This window comes from Aplidium turbinatum, chromosome 17 (genome assembly GCF_918807975.1).
Source record: "Aplidium turbinatum chromosome 17, kaAplTurb1.1, whole genome shotgun sequence".
Lineage (NCBI taxonomy): Eukaryota > Metazoa > Chordata > Ascidiacea > Aplousobranchia > Polyclinidae > Aplidium > Aplidium turbinatum.
In genome coordinates, this window is record NC_137488.1 from 7822297 (window position 1) to 7838740 (window position 16444).

Here is a 16444-nt window from a genome sequence, read left to right on the forward strand (position 1 = left end):
TCTCCAACAGACTAGGCAAAAAAAGAAAACATAGGCTACAGGTATGACTCAAAACAAAAACTGCTGCTTATGCCAAATTCACTCTCGCAAGGAATAAAACTACAAGAACAATAGTCAAATGTTATGAACAAATTGTCGCTGCTAAACTTCCCTCTGAACTAAACCAATTTTGGAATTATGTAAAAAGTAAGATCAGATTTCGGGAAAATGTGGCAGAAAAGAAGTCGCAGACTGCTTTAAAGGCCTACTAAATGAAAATTTCAAACGGGAATTAAGCATTAAACTGAGTAAACTGAACATTCAAGAATACATTTAAAAAAAATTAACTAAAAAAATTTGTTTTCAATGGCGCTGGCAAGGCTCAAAGTCCAATGTTTCATTTATTTTCATTTTTTTTTCAAAATGACCAAAAAGTGCAAACACAGCTCGAGAATACGTCACAAAAGACAGCAATAACTAAAGCCACGTTACAACATCTGATGTTTTAACATCAGATCTGATGTTTTGAGCAAACTGTCTGATGTTTTGACGTTGAAATCTGATGTTTTGATGTACATACATACATAGCCTGCAGTTAAATCGCCGGCAGTAACAACTGTTGCGTGATCAGCTGATTGCTCGTCTTTTATTACGTAGACTGTACAGTCGCACGCTTCACTGCTGAGGCCCATTCTGGTTTTGAAAGCTCTGACAAAAGTACGCGCTGAATGCTGATCAGACCGCAATGGGGCAAAATTTTATTGAAAATCGTTTTATGGTAGCATGCTAAACACAAAGAACTTGGAAAATCGCCAAGTCAGGTTTTTCCTTTAGTATCCCTTTAAAAGCTATATGAGTTTGAGACACGGGACCATAATCAATATAGGCTTAATCTATGTGCTAATTTTGTAAATTTTATCAAAATTTAATATAACTTAGCCTACTTTTTGCTACTTCTGCAAAGAAATTCTCACTTTTTTTTGTTGTAATCAATATGTCGTTGTAATCACAATCATGGTAAAACTGTGAGTGCTTTGCTACTAGAGTAGGCCTACTAGGCTGCTGACTAAGGTTTGCATTAAATGAAATGGCATAAAAATTTCTAAGTTAAGCATTGATCAACAATTTGTTGCCTCAAAAACGTGAAGTAAAACGTATCTTAAAAATGAAGTAGTCCATATGAAAGGACAAAGGAGTAACATTTTTTATATTAATTTGGTTTAGTTAGGAAACCGAATCTTTGTGCAAAACCCTTTAAGATTTCAAATGACTCACCAGGACGTCGCGAGTCGCGACACACAGTTTGAGAACTACTGTCTTAAAATAGCCTATTACAAGTATTGTACTCGCAAAGAAAAGTTTGAACAAATATGTCATTATAGCGAGGAAAAGATGGTTTATTGTTCGAAATATTTTTGCTGTCATTTTTTAGGAGCTTGTCGTTATAATAAAGTACCGGTAGCCGTCAGTGTAGTGAGCTATAAATAAATAAAAGAAACAATCTCAGTTTTCTCCTTTCTACAAAAACAAGAACAAATCTAACGATCTAATCATCCACACAGACCACACTACATAAAGTATACAGCGTATTATATTTGAGCATAATTCATGCAGGTTACAATCATATCAGGCTACAATCATAAAATACGACAAAATTATTGAAATTAGCAAACTTTAAAATCAAATGCTGACATTCACGCATGATTACAAATATTTCATACTATTGTTAACCTTTCTATATATGCTACATGTAGATGTGCAGTTTGTAGCCTAAACTTGTATAAACTCTGTAGCCTACCATTGCATTTCATTGGTGTTGTGCGGTCGCTCATTACTTCGACTACAACGGAGTTGGCCAATTCATACAAAATGTAACTGTACACTTCATTTGCGGCATTCGTTGCCCATATGAAATCAAGATGGGTGTATCCTGGGAGCATGTATGACTTTTTAACATTTGGAAGAATAGACAGCAAAGCTTGGCAATCTCTTTGCACAACTAGTGCATCATTTGTCCCACAAAAAGCGTATGTTGGTATGTCAAATGTGGACAAGTCATATACTGGTGGATGGAAGCTTTTGTAGTGAGCAAAATTGGACAGGTAATTTCCGTAATCATAATAAAGCAATTTCATCCTTTTGTTTTTATACATTTGCGCCCAGTGGACCATATTTTGTGCGGAAGTGCCTGCAGGATTGTGTGCCGTGTAAATAGGCACACGAGAAATATTTGTGTTGGTAAAGTCTGCTCCCCCAAACAAAAAGAGAACGTTTTCACAAATTTTATGATGGTCTGGGCAAAACATTTCTGAAAGTCTTGTCACCAAACTGCCATGTGGAAGGAACTCTCCATCACCAAACATATCATAAAGATCTTGAATATCTTTTGAAATATAAGCTAAGTAATGCAATGGTGACGTCATATGAGAAACATGGGCAACTGGAGCCAAGGCAAAAAAATTTACGCTCACCTTTGACGAAAGCTCGTTTTTTAACCTTACCCCAGCAGCAAAGAGAGTGACTATCCCTTGAGAATGGCCGATATAGTTCAATTCTACATGACCGGTTTCCTGGAGAATATAATTTATCATGGCTGGAATATCGTATTTGGCCATTTCGTCAAAACTCCATTTCCAAAACTTGAGCTGATCCGGTGATAACTTGACATGTCTCGTTGAGTACACATTGCCTCTGATATTTCCAAGCCAAACATCATGACCTGCTTCGAAGAGAATGTACGCTAGACTTTCATTCACTAAGTTGGTAAGGTAACAGTCAGAAGAGCTGAGCAGGCCATGAATCAACAATACAGGAAGTCGAGATTTAGATGGTTGTGGAATGCGCTGCATTCCAAGGATGTAACCGTCTTCTGTTTGTGCTTTGTGCTTTTCATAAGGAAAACCTTTGGCGGCTATAAGTTCCGTAGCGTTCATTGTCACTTCAGGATCTGAACGATTCCATTGAAACTGAGTTTTTTCTGGACTCAAGGAGGGAGCTTTAGGACTGGACATATTGTTATAAAGAAACACCATGGCAAACGTGCCTACGCCGAAGATAGTTGAACCTGCTAAGATCTTGGCATGCAAAGATTGCGGCATTCCTCTTTGCAGTAGTAATTCACAATTGAATATGCCTTGTTACAATCTCACCTTATATCCGCAATGCGCTATGCTTTAACCGTGGTTAAGAAAGATATAGGCCTAATACAATAGCCTACCAAGTAGGCTATCGCTATAAAGTTATTTTTGCAACAATTAAGGTAATTGTCCATAAGCTATAGTAAGTATGCTATAGTTAAAGGTTTAAAATTAAAAGTTTCAGTTTAAGGTTAAAAATTAATTTTTCTTCCAATCGGTCTCAAGCACCAGTGCCGGCCTTGGGGTATTTCGGGCCCTGTGCGGAATATGTTTGCGGGCCCCAATGACAATGATCCAATTCAAAAGCGTAGCTAGGTATTTTGAAAGGGGAGGGGGTGGTTTGACGGTCGGTGGTTGTTGCCTGATAGTGTGTTCGCCAAAGCGACACCCAGCGGCGGGGGGTCTGGGGGGGCCTCCCCCAGAAAATTTTGAACAATTACTTTGAATTTGGGCATTTTGAGAGCATGTTCAACAAAAATTTGGGTATGAATATAACTGTAAAATGGTGCTGTCCGCTGTCAACAAAATCGAATTTCAAACTAATTTGTCCCCTGAAAAGATCGAGTGAAATTTTGAATTGTTTACGGCAACTCCGATCAGCGACTTCGGCTCTGTTGTTTTTTTTCTCTCGATCTTTTCAGGGTACGAAATGTTTAGGGTACGAAATAGGTTGTGTCTCTATGTTTTCTTGATGCTAATTCTTTTGTTGAATTTTTCCATTGGACATGACAAAAATTACTGCATTTTCTGAGTAAATTGCGGGCCCCCTAATTTGCGGCCCTGTGCGATCGCACGGTTTGCACACCCCAAAGACCAGCACTGCAAGCACGATAGCCTCGTTTTGTCGCCTCTACCATTTTCTAGATCTTTGCTATGTTGACGTGTATTGTTTTCGTTGTGACGGTCAGAAATATAAAAAAAACTCCATTCAACCTTCAATGATCTTGAGTTTGTAGCGCCAGAGAGCTCTGTCGTCTCTGACGTCACACGTACACGTCACTAGAATCTTCCAGAAAGCTCCGCCTTGAACCTTGAGGTGCCGTTCTTGCATACAGTCTTCAAAGGAATTACAGTAGCTCTCAACCACTTCTTAGTCCTCGGTAAGACTTGGAACTGCATACATTTCCTCAGTTAATCACTCCCTCGTTTAGCAGTTTCCTGCTCTGTAGTTGTCTTTAGGATTTTTAGGAGTGGTGTCTTTAGGAGCTGCGCTTCCCTCATCTAGGCGTGCGATGCAGCACACTTCCTGTATATAGTACTTGCTATAATCCTTGTTTGACCATTGGTCATCCGTAGGAGTCGTTTGTTCACGTAGCACCTTGTTATCCTTGTAGTCACTGTTGTTAGGATCTTGCTTGTCAAGGTGGTATCATAGATATAAGTCGACATGCTGCTTGCGACTAGCTTGCCCGTCGCTTTCTGCCTTTTGGCCTTGTTTCGTCACAGCTGCTCGCATTCATCTGTCCACCGCTTCCTGCTCTGTTGGACCGGTTCCCCGCTCAGTCGCTTCGCATAGCTAGCATGCTTTCAGTCTATCCATCTTTCAGTTCCTATGTTTGCAGGTTGTTGTGAGGCTAGGTACTTCAAGCCTCGTCGCCTCCCCTGGTTGTCTGCTGGCACTACAGTCCTGGTCTGGTTTCATCAAAACGTTTGTCCGTTTTTTTCACCTTCCCCGTTTGGTTAGAATACCCATCCTGCTGTCATGACGCTTTGCTCTCGCGTCGCGGAGTGTGGCAGTTTGTGCGACTGCTTCGCACGGCAGTTGTCCGGGTTGTCCCTCCGTGTCGTAGAGAGAGTGCGCTCTGTGCCCTCTGACGTGCTTCATCAATTTTCACAACTTAATCGTCGTAGTGCATATAAACATTATCTGCATCGTCAGTGTTCACCTGTGATTGATAAATGATAACCGTAGTGATTAGATTGTGTTTGTCATTGTAACTTTCCACATTTTTTGTTTTAATTAGAAATCATCGAAGCCGGATGTCCGCCGCACGAGACCTCTGCTTCAACCAATCGAGAGCCGACCAGCCGCTCCCCGGAATCAGAGGAACTGTTAGCGCTCGCGCCGTGCGGAGGGGATCCGACCCCGTCTTGTTGTTCACCGTGTGTCTATGTTATAATACGTATCTTGTGCCTCGCCTGTTTCATTTCATGCTGCAAACATCTCATCAGAAGTCAAACGGCCACCCCGTTTTCCTTCTTGCGGGGGTGTCTGTAGCGCCAGAGAGCTCTGTCGTCTCTGACGTCACACGTACACGTCACTAGAATCTTCCAGAAAGCTCCGCCTTGAGCGCATAACTGCACGTCTCGGGAATTCAATTCAGTAATCGGGAATTCAACTTCTGTAATCAACGTCACTATGCCGAATTCCTACCTTGGTTCATCGTTATGTAAAATTGCAGTCGTGTTGCGTTGTGTGATCATATGTAAAACTCGCAATCTCACACCAGTACCTTCTTAAAGAAGTTAAGCTCATGATTTTAAATCAATCAGTCGTTTGCTATGTGAAAATCAATCAGTCGTTTGCTATGTAAAAATCAATCAGTCGTTTGCTATGTGAAAATCAATCAGTCGTTTTGCTATGTGAAATTTAGTCTTTTGTAGAGTTCTACAACATGTAAAAATCAGAGTGTGTTAAGTTTTGCTATGTGAAAATCAATAGTTTGTTGAGTTTTTGTTCAATATGAAAAGTCGGTTCTTTCAATATGGAAATCAGTTGAATGCAATATCAAAAGTCAGAACTTAAAACCAGTATCAAGAAATCAGTCTTGGTGATTCTAAAGCAATATATCAGTTTCGTTGTTGCTACTGTTTTCTATTTTTGGCACTGCCAGGATGACGTTTGGTTCAGTTTATTGTTAATGTAGCAGCGACAACATTTCGTATCCAGTTGTTGGTGGTGGAGCTTTAATATTCCGGTGTTTTCCTTTACTTTCTGTGTTGCTGGATCGAAGATTAAAAACTATAAACAATTACGTTGTGAGCAAGCATTGATCTTCTGAGTTGAGTTAGTAAACAATATAGCAGCGTAATCGACCTCGTGTCCTATCATTCCTTGCCGACTTTGCCCAAGAATGTTGCCATCCCACTGATGGCTGTGTATGGGTGGATATGCTGAAAGCAGCGTCCGCTACATATTTATGGTGACCCCGACGTGATTTTGTTTTGCTAACTGTGAGCTGTAACGACGTGATCTCCCTGTGAATTAACCACTTGACTTAACTGTGAATTAACTAAATGTGAACTGACTGGATGCACTGGATTATTCTGGATTACATCACGGACTATAACAAGCCTGCCTTTCATCGGACGCTCCTTCAACGACGACGCCGTGGGACTCAAGTTAAGTAACATTAATTCATGATGTTTGAATACTGTTTTTACATTATCGTAGTAGCCGTAAGCCTTTTTATTTCCCTCGTCGTTGTCGTCCTTGGACGCCGCCTCACTCGTGGCGCGCGATCGGGGCGTCTTGACAGCAGCGATGACGATGTGTTTCGCCCCCGTCCGGACGACTCCCTTCAGACACTGGATTGTGGTGTCTGCAGGCACCCCAGGCCCTATGGCATGTCGTTGCCGAGGTTCTTCGAGACGGACGTATCCCTTTGGATTGAGCTAGTCGAAAGCTTCTTTAGAAATAGGGCCATTGATAATACTGACGAACGATATGACTTAGTTATACAGGCACTCAACGAGCAGCAATTGCATAGGGTCGCCGACGCCGTCGTCGACCGTGACGGTTGTGACGACCCCTATGCCATGCTTAAACGGGCCCTCCTGCGCGAGTTTGGTCTCGCGGAGGGAGACCGTGTGAGTGCCTTGTTCCACAAGACGCCTCTCGGAGCCGAAAGGCCATCGACTCATTTAACTAAAATAAGACGACTTTTGGGTAGTGCTGCTAGAGGAAATACATCCTTGTTGCGTGAATTGTTTTTGGGCAAGTTACCGACTGACGTTAGGCGCATTCTAGCCGCGCATGCGGGTGATGATTTGGAGACGTTGGCGCGCCGAGCGGATGAAATAGTTAAAATTTCAAGCGGCGATGATGCCGTTGTGCAGGGTTCACGCAGTCTTTCCTCGCAGGCAGACATTAATCAATCTTTGGATAGGCGTGTCTCCGCATTGTCTGAGTCTGTACAGTCATTCGATCGCAGGATGAACTCTTCCGGTAGTGAGATTTCTGGGAGCTTCGGGACGCCTGACTGTCGGGCGCCCCCCTCTCTCGCCGCTCGGAGGCCCACGCCCTCACGTGACAATCTTCGAGGTCGCCCCTCACTCTGTTTCTATCATGATAGGTTTGGTCCTAGGGCCCGTCGCTGCGCCCCTCCTTGCAACTGGGAAGGAGCAAAAAACGTATCGGGTCCCACTTCAGCAGAGCGGGCGAAGTGGGGACCATCAACTTAAACTCCGGCGCGATGCTTCGGCTCTACGACCCGCACACGAATCTAACTTTTCTTATTGACACCGGTAGTAGCCTAAGCATACTTCCTTGCCGTTCCTTTAATCGTGCTAAACCCTCTAGTGTTCTTACCGCTGTGAACGGCTCGCCTATTCGGGTGTTCGGCAGCGTGCGCAAGCGGCTCTCACTTGGCCTACCCGTCGAATTTGAATGGACTTTTAAGCTCGCTGATCTGCCTGTACCCATAATAGGCATAGACTTTTTGTTGCATTTTGGCCTGTCCATTGACATTCCTAATAGGCGCCTGATTATGCCGAATCGTGATAACTATGCTAATCATGTGCGACACACCGCACCCTCTAGCGGACCGAGAGGTAAGGACTCCAATGTTGCCGAGCTAGGCGCCTACGCATTCTTAAACGTCGAGTTCCCGAAGGTTTTTGCTCTGGAAAACTATCATCGTCCGTCTAAACATGAAACGTGTCATCATATTCTCACTTCTGGTCCTCCCACAGCGTCGCGCGTGCGCAGGTTATCGCCCGAAAAGTTAATACATCTGCGCGAGGAGATACAGCACCTCTTAGATCTGGGTGTCATTCGTCCTTCCAATTCTCCCTGGGCCTCCCCTGTTCACATGGTCCCAAAAGGGGACACAGGTCGCTACCGCATCACGGGGACTACAGGAATCTCAACCGTCAGACCCGGCGCGACACTTATCCGCTACCCTTCTTGCATGACTTCGTCGACGCGTTGCACGGCTCTACCATCTTCTCTAGTCTGGATTTGTTCAAGTCTTACCATCAAATCCGTGTCGCCGAACGGGACATTCCAAAAACGGCCATCGTTACGCCCATTGGCGGCTTCGAATTTTGTAAATTAAGCATGGGTCTGTGTAATGCTAGTCAAACGTTTCAACGCTTCATGAACGAGGTTTTGCGTGGATTGAACTTCGTGTTTTGCTATGTTGATGATGTGTTAATCTTCTCCAAAAATAAAAAAGAACATGCGATCCACCTGAGGGCGGTTTTTCGACGCTTGACTCACTACGGGCTCATTCTCAATAAGGAAAAATGTGTGTTTGGTGTTCCGAAGGTAAAATTCTTAGGTCATGAGGTTAACTCTGAAGGCATTCAACCCCTTTCTGGCAAGGTGGAAGCAATCCAAAAGTTTCAGCGCCCACTACAGGCAGGGCAGCTCAGGAGGTATCTTGGCATGGTGAACTTCTACCGCAAATTCATTCCCGACTGTGCACGGCTCTTGCAGCCGCTACACGGCATCTTAATTCCTAAGCTATCCGGTCAGAAACCGATACCTTGGACCGATGATGCAATCTCAGCCTTCGACAGGTCGAAGGAAGGTTTAAAGAACATTTCACTGTTAGCGTATCCAGCCCCCGGCGCCGTGACCTCTCTCGTCGTAGATGCATCTTCCACTGCTGTCGGTGCCGTGGTCCAACAGGAAATCGATGGTAAACAGAAGCCCATTACTTTCTTTTCCAAATGTCTGGATAATACTCAGAGACGCTATTCTACATTCGACCGTGAGTTGTTGGCAATATACCTCGCCTTAAGGCACTTTAGGTACTTCCTGGAAGGTCGTAAGTTCGCCATATTTACGGATCACAAACCTCTCATCACTGCCTTCAAAGGTACGCTTGCCCATGCTACAGGTAGGCAGTCTCGACATTTCTCTTATATCTCGGAATTCACGTCTGATCTACAGTACATAAAGGGTGAAGATAACGTCGTAGCTGACTGCTTAAGTCGCCCCCAGATAAATGCCATCTTCGAAGACCTTCCGGGTATTGACTTACTCAAACTAGCCATCGAGCAGGAGGACGACCATTCAGTGGCTGAATTCTGTAGATCTGAACACTCCTTGAAGTTAGAAAGGAAAACTCTACCCGACCACGGGGTCTCCTTAATTTGTGACATCAGTACCGGGAGGTATCGACCTTTAGTGCCCAAGTTGTATAGGTCCCTCGTGTTTTAAACGTTGCACAACTTGGCTCATCCGGGAATTAGAGCAACCCGTAATCTTGTAGCCGCACGGTTCGTCTGGCCGAAAATGAGGTCCGATTTACGGCAATGGTGTAGGGAATGCTTGCCCTGTCAGCAAACCAAAATAGGACGCCATAACGTTGCCCCACTACAACACTTTAATGCTCCTGATGATCGTTTCTCACATGTACACGTCGATCTGGTAGGACCCCTTCCGAATTCAGGTGGATACTGTTACATCTTAACCGTTATCGATAGATTTACTCGCTGGCCGGAAGCCATACCCCTGCCAGAGATCAGCGCGAAGGTCTGTGCCGACGCATTCATACTACATTGGGTCTCCAGGTTCGGAGCCCCTTGCGTAATATCATCGGATCGTGGTAGGCAATTCACCTCTGTCCTTTGGCACGAGATGGCCACATTCTTGGGAAGTAAAATTGTGCACACCACGGCATACCATCCTGCGTCCAACGGTATCAATGAACGCTTCAACCGGAGTCTAAAAGTCTCTTTAAAAACTCAGCACAACCCCGCTGCCTGGTGTAGTAATCTGGGTCTCGTTATGTTAGGACTGCGTTCTGCGCTGAAGGAAGACCTATCCTGTTCCGCCGCGCAAATGACTATGGGCACTTCACTAAGGCTTCCCGGCGAATTCTTCGATGCTCGTGTCGGGGAGGACGTTCAACACTCACTGTATGCTCAGAACCTGTCATACTTCATACAAACGCTTCGCTACACTCGCCCTAGGCATCCCAACAAGCGAGCCACCTTTTTAGACGATGCCCTGCTATCATGTACACATGTGTTCGTCCGAACGGACAGAGTGTTGAGCAGCCTGCAACGGTCATACCAAGGACCGTATCTCATCCTCAGCCGCAGTGATAAGTATTTCACCCTGAGCATCAAGGGCAGGGCTGATACAGTATCGATCGACAGACTTAAAGCCGCGGTGCTTCACCCAATAGTAGGAATAGAGAACTCGGAGGCGCTCTCGCCTCAGACTGGACCTGGTCCCACGGTAGAACGCAAAAATGCGCAATGCTCTGGGGCTCCGCTTGTGGACGTTGGCGAGCGTCATTACAGTTCCGTCGTCTCCCGTGCCGGCAGGAATATCGTTGCACCCGCATACTTAAAAGACTATGATTTATCTTAACCAGTTCCCCGTCCTGGGCATGACGTAAAACTGCATCCATCCCTCCGTCCTGGGCATGACGTAAAACTGCATCCATCCAGCCGTCCTGGGCATGACGTAAAACTGCATCCATCCAGCCGTCCTGGGTACGACGTAAAACTGCATCCCTCCATCCCATCTTTCATCAGTTAGGTGCCGTTCTTGCATACAGTCTTCAAAGGAATTACAGTAGCTCTCAACCACTTCTTAGTCCTCGGTAAGACTTGGAACTGCATACATTTCCTCAGTTAATCACTCCCTCGTTTAGCAGTTTCCTGCTCTGTAGTTGTCTTTAGGATCTTTAGGAGTGGTGTCTTTAGGAGCTGCGCTTCCCTCATCTAGGCGTGCGATGCAGCACACTTCCTGTATATAGTACTTGCTATAATCCTTGTTTGACCATTGGTCATCCGTAGGAGTCGTTTGTTCACGTAGCACCTTGTTATCCTTGTAGTCACTGTTGTTAGGATCTTGCTTGTCAAGGTGGTATCATAGATATAAGTCGACATGCTGCTTGCGACTAGCTTGCCCGTCGCTTTCTGCCTTTTGGCCTTGTTTCGTCACAGCTGCTCGCATTCATCTGTCCACCGCTTCCTGCTCTGTTGGACCGGTTCCCCGCTCAGTCGCTTCGCATAGCTAGCATGCTTTCAGTCTATCCATCTTTCAGTTCCTATGTTTGCAGGTTGTTGCGAGGCTAGGTACTTCAAGCCTCGTCGCCTCCCCTGGTTGTCTGCTGGCACTACAGTCCTGGTCTGGTTTCATCAAAACGTTTGTCCGTTTTTTTCACCTTCCCCGTTTGGTTAGAATACCCATCCTGCTGTCATGACGCTTTGCTCTCGCGTCGCGGAGTGTGGCAGTTTGTGCGACTGCTTCGCACGGCAGTTGTCCGGGTTGTCCCTCCGTGTCGTAGAGAGAGTGCGCTCTGTGCCCTCTGACGTGCTTCATCAATTTTCACAACTTAATCGTCGTAGTGCATATAAACATTATCTGCATCGTCAGTGTTCACCTGTGATTGATAAATGATAACCGTAGTGATTAGATTGTGTTTGTCATTGTAACTTTCCACATTTTTTGTTTTAATTAGAAATCATCGAAGCCGGATGTCCGCCGCACGAGACCTCTGCTTCAACCAATCGAGAGCCGACCAGCCGCTCCCCGGAATCAGAGGAACTGTTAGCGCTCGCGCCGTGCGGAGGGGATCCGACCCCGTCTTGTTGTTCACCGTGTGTCTATGTTATAATACGTATCTTGTGCCTCGCCTGTTTCATTTCATGCTGCAAACATCTCATCAGAAGTCAAACGGCCACCCCGTTTTCCTTCTTGCGGGGGTGTCTGTAGCGCCAGAGAGCTCTGTCGTCTCTGACGTCACACGTACACGTCACTAGAATCTTCCAGAAAGCTCCGCCTTGAGCGCATAACTGCACGTCTCGGGAATTCAATTCAGTAATCGGGAATTCAACTTCTGTAATCAACGTCACTATGCCGAATTCCTACCTTGGTTCATCGTTATGTAGAATTGCAGTCGTGTTGCGTTGTGTGATCATATGTAAAACTCGCAATCTCACACCAGTACCTTCTTAAAGAAGTTAAGCTCATGATTTTAAATCAATCAGTCGTTTGCTATGTGAAAATCAATCAGTCGTTTGCTATGTAAAAATCAATCAGTCGTTTGCTATGTGAAAATCAATCACTCGTTTTGCTATGTGAAATTTAGTCTTTTGTAGAGTTCTACAACATGTAAAAATCAGAGTGTGTTAAGTTTTGCTATGTGAAAATCAATAGTTTGTTGAGTTTTTGTTCAATATGAAAAGTCGGTTCTTTCAATATGGAAATCAGTTGAATGCAATATCAAAAGTCAGAACTTAAAACCAGTATCAAGAAATCAGTCTTGGTGATTCTAAAGCAATATATCAGTTTCGTTGTTGCTACTGTTTTCTATTTTTGGCACTGCCAGGATGACGTTTGGTTCAGTTTATTGTTAATGTAGCAGCGACTACATTTCGTATCCAGTTGTTGGTGGTGGAGCTTTAATATTCCGGTGTTTTCCTTTACTTTCTGTGTTGCTGGATCGAAGATTAAAAACTATAAACAATTACGTTGTGAGCAAGCATTGATCTTCTGAGTTGAGTTAGTAAATAATATAGCAGCGTAATCGACCTCGTGTCCTATCATTCCTTGCCGACTTTGCCCAGGAATGTTGCCATCCCACTGATGGCTGTGTATGGGTGGATATGCTGAAAGCAGCGTCCGCTACAAGTTCTTGATTATTAAAAAAGCTTCTGTAGAAGCCGGGAGCAGTGCCGGTCTTAGGGTTTTTCGGGCCCTGTGCGGAATATGCTTTTGCGGGCCCCAATGACAATAATCCAATTCAGTGGCGTAGCTAGGTACTTTGAAAGGGGAGGGGCGGCGGTGGCGGCGTGATCGCTAAAGACGACAACCAGCGGCGGGGTCTAGGGGGCCTCCCCCAGAAAATTTTGAAAAATTACTTTGAATTTGGGACATTCTGAGAGCATGTTCAACAAAAATTTAGGTAGGCTATGAATATTACTGTGAAATGGTGCTGTCCGGTGGCATAGCAAAAGGATAAGATCATGCTTTGGCATTTTTCGGAACTAAAGCTATGTCTCTACAGTATGTTGAGTCTGGATGCAACCTATTTCGTCCCCTGAAATCGTGTAGCAAAATTAAATTTCGACTTTTTTCGTTCCCTGAAAAGATCGGGAAATTTTGAAATGTTTGCGGCAACTCCGATTTCGGCTAAGTCGTTTTTTTTTCTCGATCTTTTCAGGGTACGAAATATTCAGGCGACGAAATAGGTTGAATTCGTTGAGTCTCTATGTTTTCTTGTTGCGAATATCCTTTGCTGAATTCACTTGTTGAATTTTTCCTTTGAAAATGACAAAATTACTGCATTTTCTGAGTAAATTGCGGGCCCCCTAATTTGCGGGCCCTGTGCGATCGCACGGTTTGCACATCCCAAAGACCGGCACTGCCGGGAGGATAGCTCCCCATACACCTCCCCTTCACACTTTATTTTTTTGGACATTAAATTTTGCATTGTTTATTTATCTTATAAATTTTGCTTTGTTAAAACTCTGATCAATGCTCAACTTTTTTAGATCCGATACTGCATTGTCGGTAGGCTATAGCCCATTAAATCTTTTTTTTTCTTCTAGAATATCGGATATGTTTACTCTTTTGCAAAAATAATGAATGTGATTATTTACATTTAAAGATTTGTGGCCCTAACTGTGGCCCTATTTTCTTCAAAACTTGGTGTGTATTTGTTTAATTTAGCATTTAAAATTTTTTCTTTCTAATCAAAAGGTTGAGGGCATGCCACATGACACTCCTCCGAACATATTTAATTAGTAGGCTTCACCTCTGTATTTTTTTTTTTGTGTCCAGAATAAACTTTAAATTTGATGAAAGACCACTGTACTAGAGTCCCTATTCTTGTATCCAGTGTTTTTTTTAAGGTGTTTTGGGGAGGACCGTGCGGTTTCCCAAAATTTGGACTTGCAACTACAGTAGAAAAGTAATGGTTGTTTCTCGCTATGTCTTGTCGATATACGAATATAGCCTACGATCAATAGTTCACCTCCGGAAAAAAGAATAAGTGGAGGTACAGCTAACAGCTGAATCAAAGAGTTATTCACAAAAGAAGTGCACTTTCGATACTCGTCAATGTTTATTTCTGATTTATGGCGCATAATGATCAGTTTTTACGTGTGGAAACATAACAAGCAGAAGCCAGCCAGTAACCTAATAAATAATTCGTTTAAGCAAATATGGCTATTTTTGGTATTTAAATGAAATACTTGCGGTCTCTTAAAACTACTTAGCGGTCACCCAAACCAAACCTTAAAAAAAAACCTGGTTGTGTCATTATAACTCGACCAACTTCAGCTTTGTAAATTTTAGTCCACAGTTGTTGCAGATACTATTAGATGATAGACAAATACTTTTGAGTGTGTGTTGCAAATGCACCACAAGTATCATTATCGCTGAATGTGATGGTGAAAGAAATTATTTATAGCTTCGATCTTTTTTTTTTAAGTTCAGCAAAACGTTCTTCACTCTCATTGTTTTTCACGTTAGCATGTTGCTCCACATTGTGGCGTGGCAAATGTAATGTCATTGGGGGCACTCCAGAAGGATAAGCCTTCAACCTGACATGAAAATTTAGTCTTAGGCAATTTTCAGTCTATAAAAATCAAAACTATATCCATTATCGCGTTAATTAAATTTTTGGTAAAACCTGTTAATTTTTACATTTTCTGTCAATTGCACATTTATCCAATATAGATTAGCCTACAAGCTACACACGAAAAAGGTTCGCAATTTGCGCCATAAATCGTGGAAACAAACCAACTTGATCAATATCGTTCGAAACTGGATAGTGGATGACCTACTGAAGTTTAGTGGGTAAAAGATGACCAATATTACTTTTGCTCTTATTTTATCACACATAGAAAAAAAGAAAACAACAAAGCATGGACAAACGCATCCACAAATTATGCAAAAAGTAAGATTTTTGCCTCCATTGCTAATTACATTGTAGACTTACTCCATTTACAGCAATTGGGATAGTTAGGATATAGGCCTACTTGCAATTGGATAATCGATTCATCGGCTTGTGAACTGAACAGTGACCTAAAAGCAGTCGTTGAAATGTCCCAATCAAACATTACTCCAGCATCACAGTCTGTGCGAACTAGGCTATTACATTGTCAAGCAACTTCTTGCACTGTAGTGTGAAACCAGCAATGAGTGTTTGAATTACTTGGTAAACAGTTCTCATGGATTACCAGTTTTTAACGGAGAATGTTTGGAAACGTTTAGCACTGCATGTGAATAAATCACATCATGGCCATGATCACATGAATAGTCATTAGTCAGTACTGCCGTTACTGCTCGTGCACAAATGCAACTTTTGTTTGTTTGTTTGTTTGTTGTTTATCTTTATCCTGCATTGCGGGAAAGCGGACTTGAGCGCTATGCATCGGTGTACGCCTTCCGACATACACCTGACCCACGCTGCAGCCGACGTCAATGTCAGTTTCCGGTTGTCTACTCTACTTATGACTTAAATTTGGTACTACCCATTACTCGAAATCGATCACTAGGTAGAGGCAATTATCGTTAAGTTTCTTGCCCAGAGAAACAACTTAGTCCAAAGCGTCCGCCCCAATAGCTCAGTGGTTACGCGCCGGGCTCAAGATCACACGGCGCTGGTTCGACTCTCGGGGTGTGCGCTTGAGCAACGCATTTCAGGACTGCTCTCCATTCAGCGGCACCTAGTGAATGGAATAATTTCTCGGCAACAAGACTTCAACAATCGGAAAACTTCACTCTGCCAATCTCGGTAACCGGCCCTGCGTCAAGTGCCTCTACAAGTATGCGAACAAGTACCAGGAATAACCTATCAAGGCTTTGTCAGTCCGAGGATAAAGATTCAAAACCAAACCAAACCAAAACCAAACTTTCCTTAAAGAATTAGTACAAGTTTTCCCCCATTTTTCTGCAACAAAAACTTGTCCCAGTGATGACTAATTATCGAGTTGACTAAAATTTTGAACCAAAAAGCGACATATGATCACATAGGAAGTGTGCATTTGATACAAAAAAACATTATTGCGCCAAAAATACCCAGAATGTGACCAAAACAAGATTATACTTGTTAAAACTTTTCGGGGACAAGCCGTCCACAGCTCTTATCTGCTTTGACTTTTTTTTTAAATACTAAGTTTTGCATTGT

At 43.4% G+C, this 16444-nt stretch overlaps 1 pseudogene; it reads right to left on the bottom strand.

Annotated features, from left to right (window-relative positions):
- Positions 1–1482: 1482 nt before the first annotated feature.
- LOC145786147 (gastric triacylglycerol lipase pseudogene) lies at positions 1483–3077 on the bottom strand (annotated as a pseudogene).
- Positions 3078–16444: the final 13367 nt, after the last annotated feature.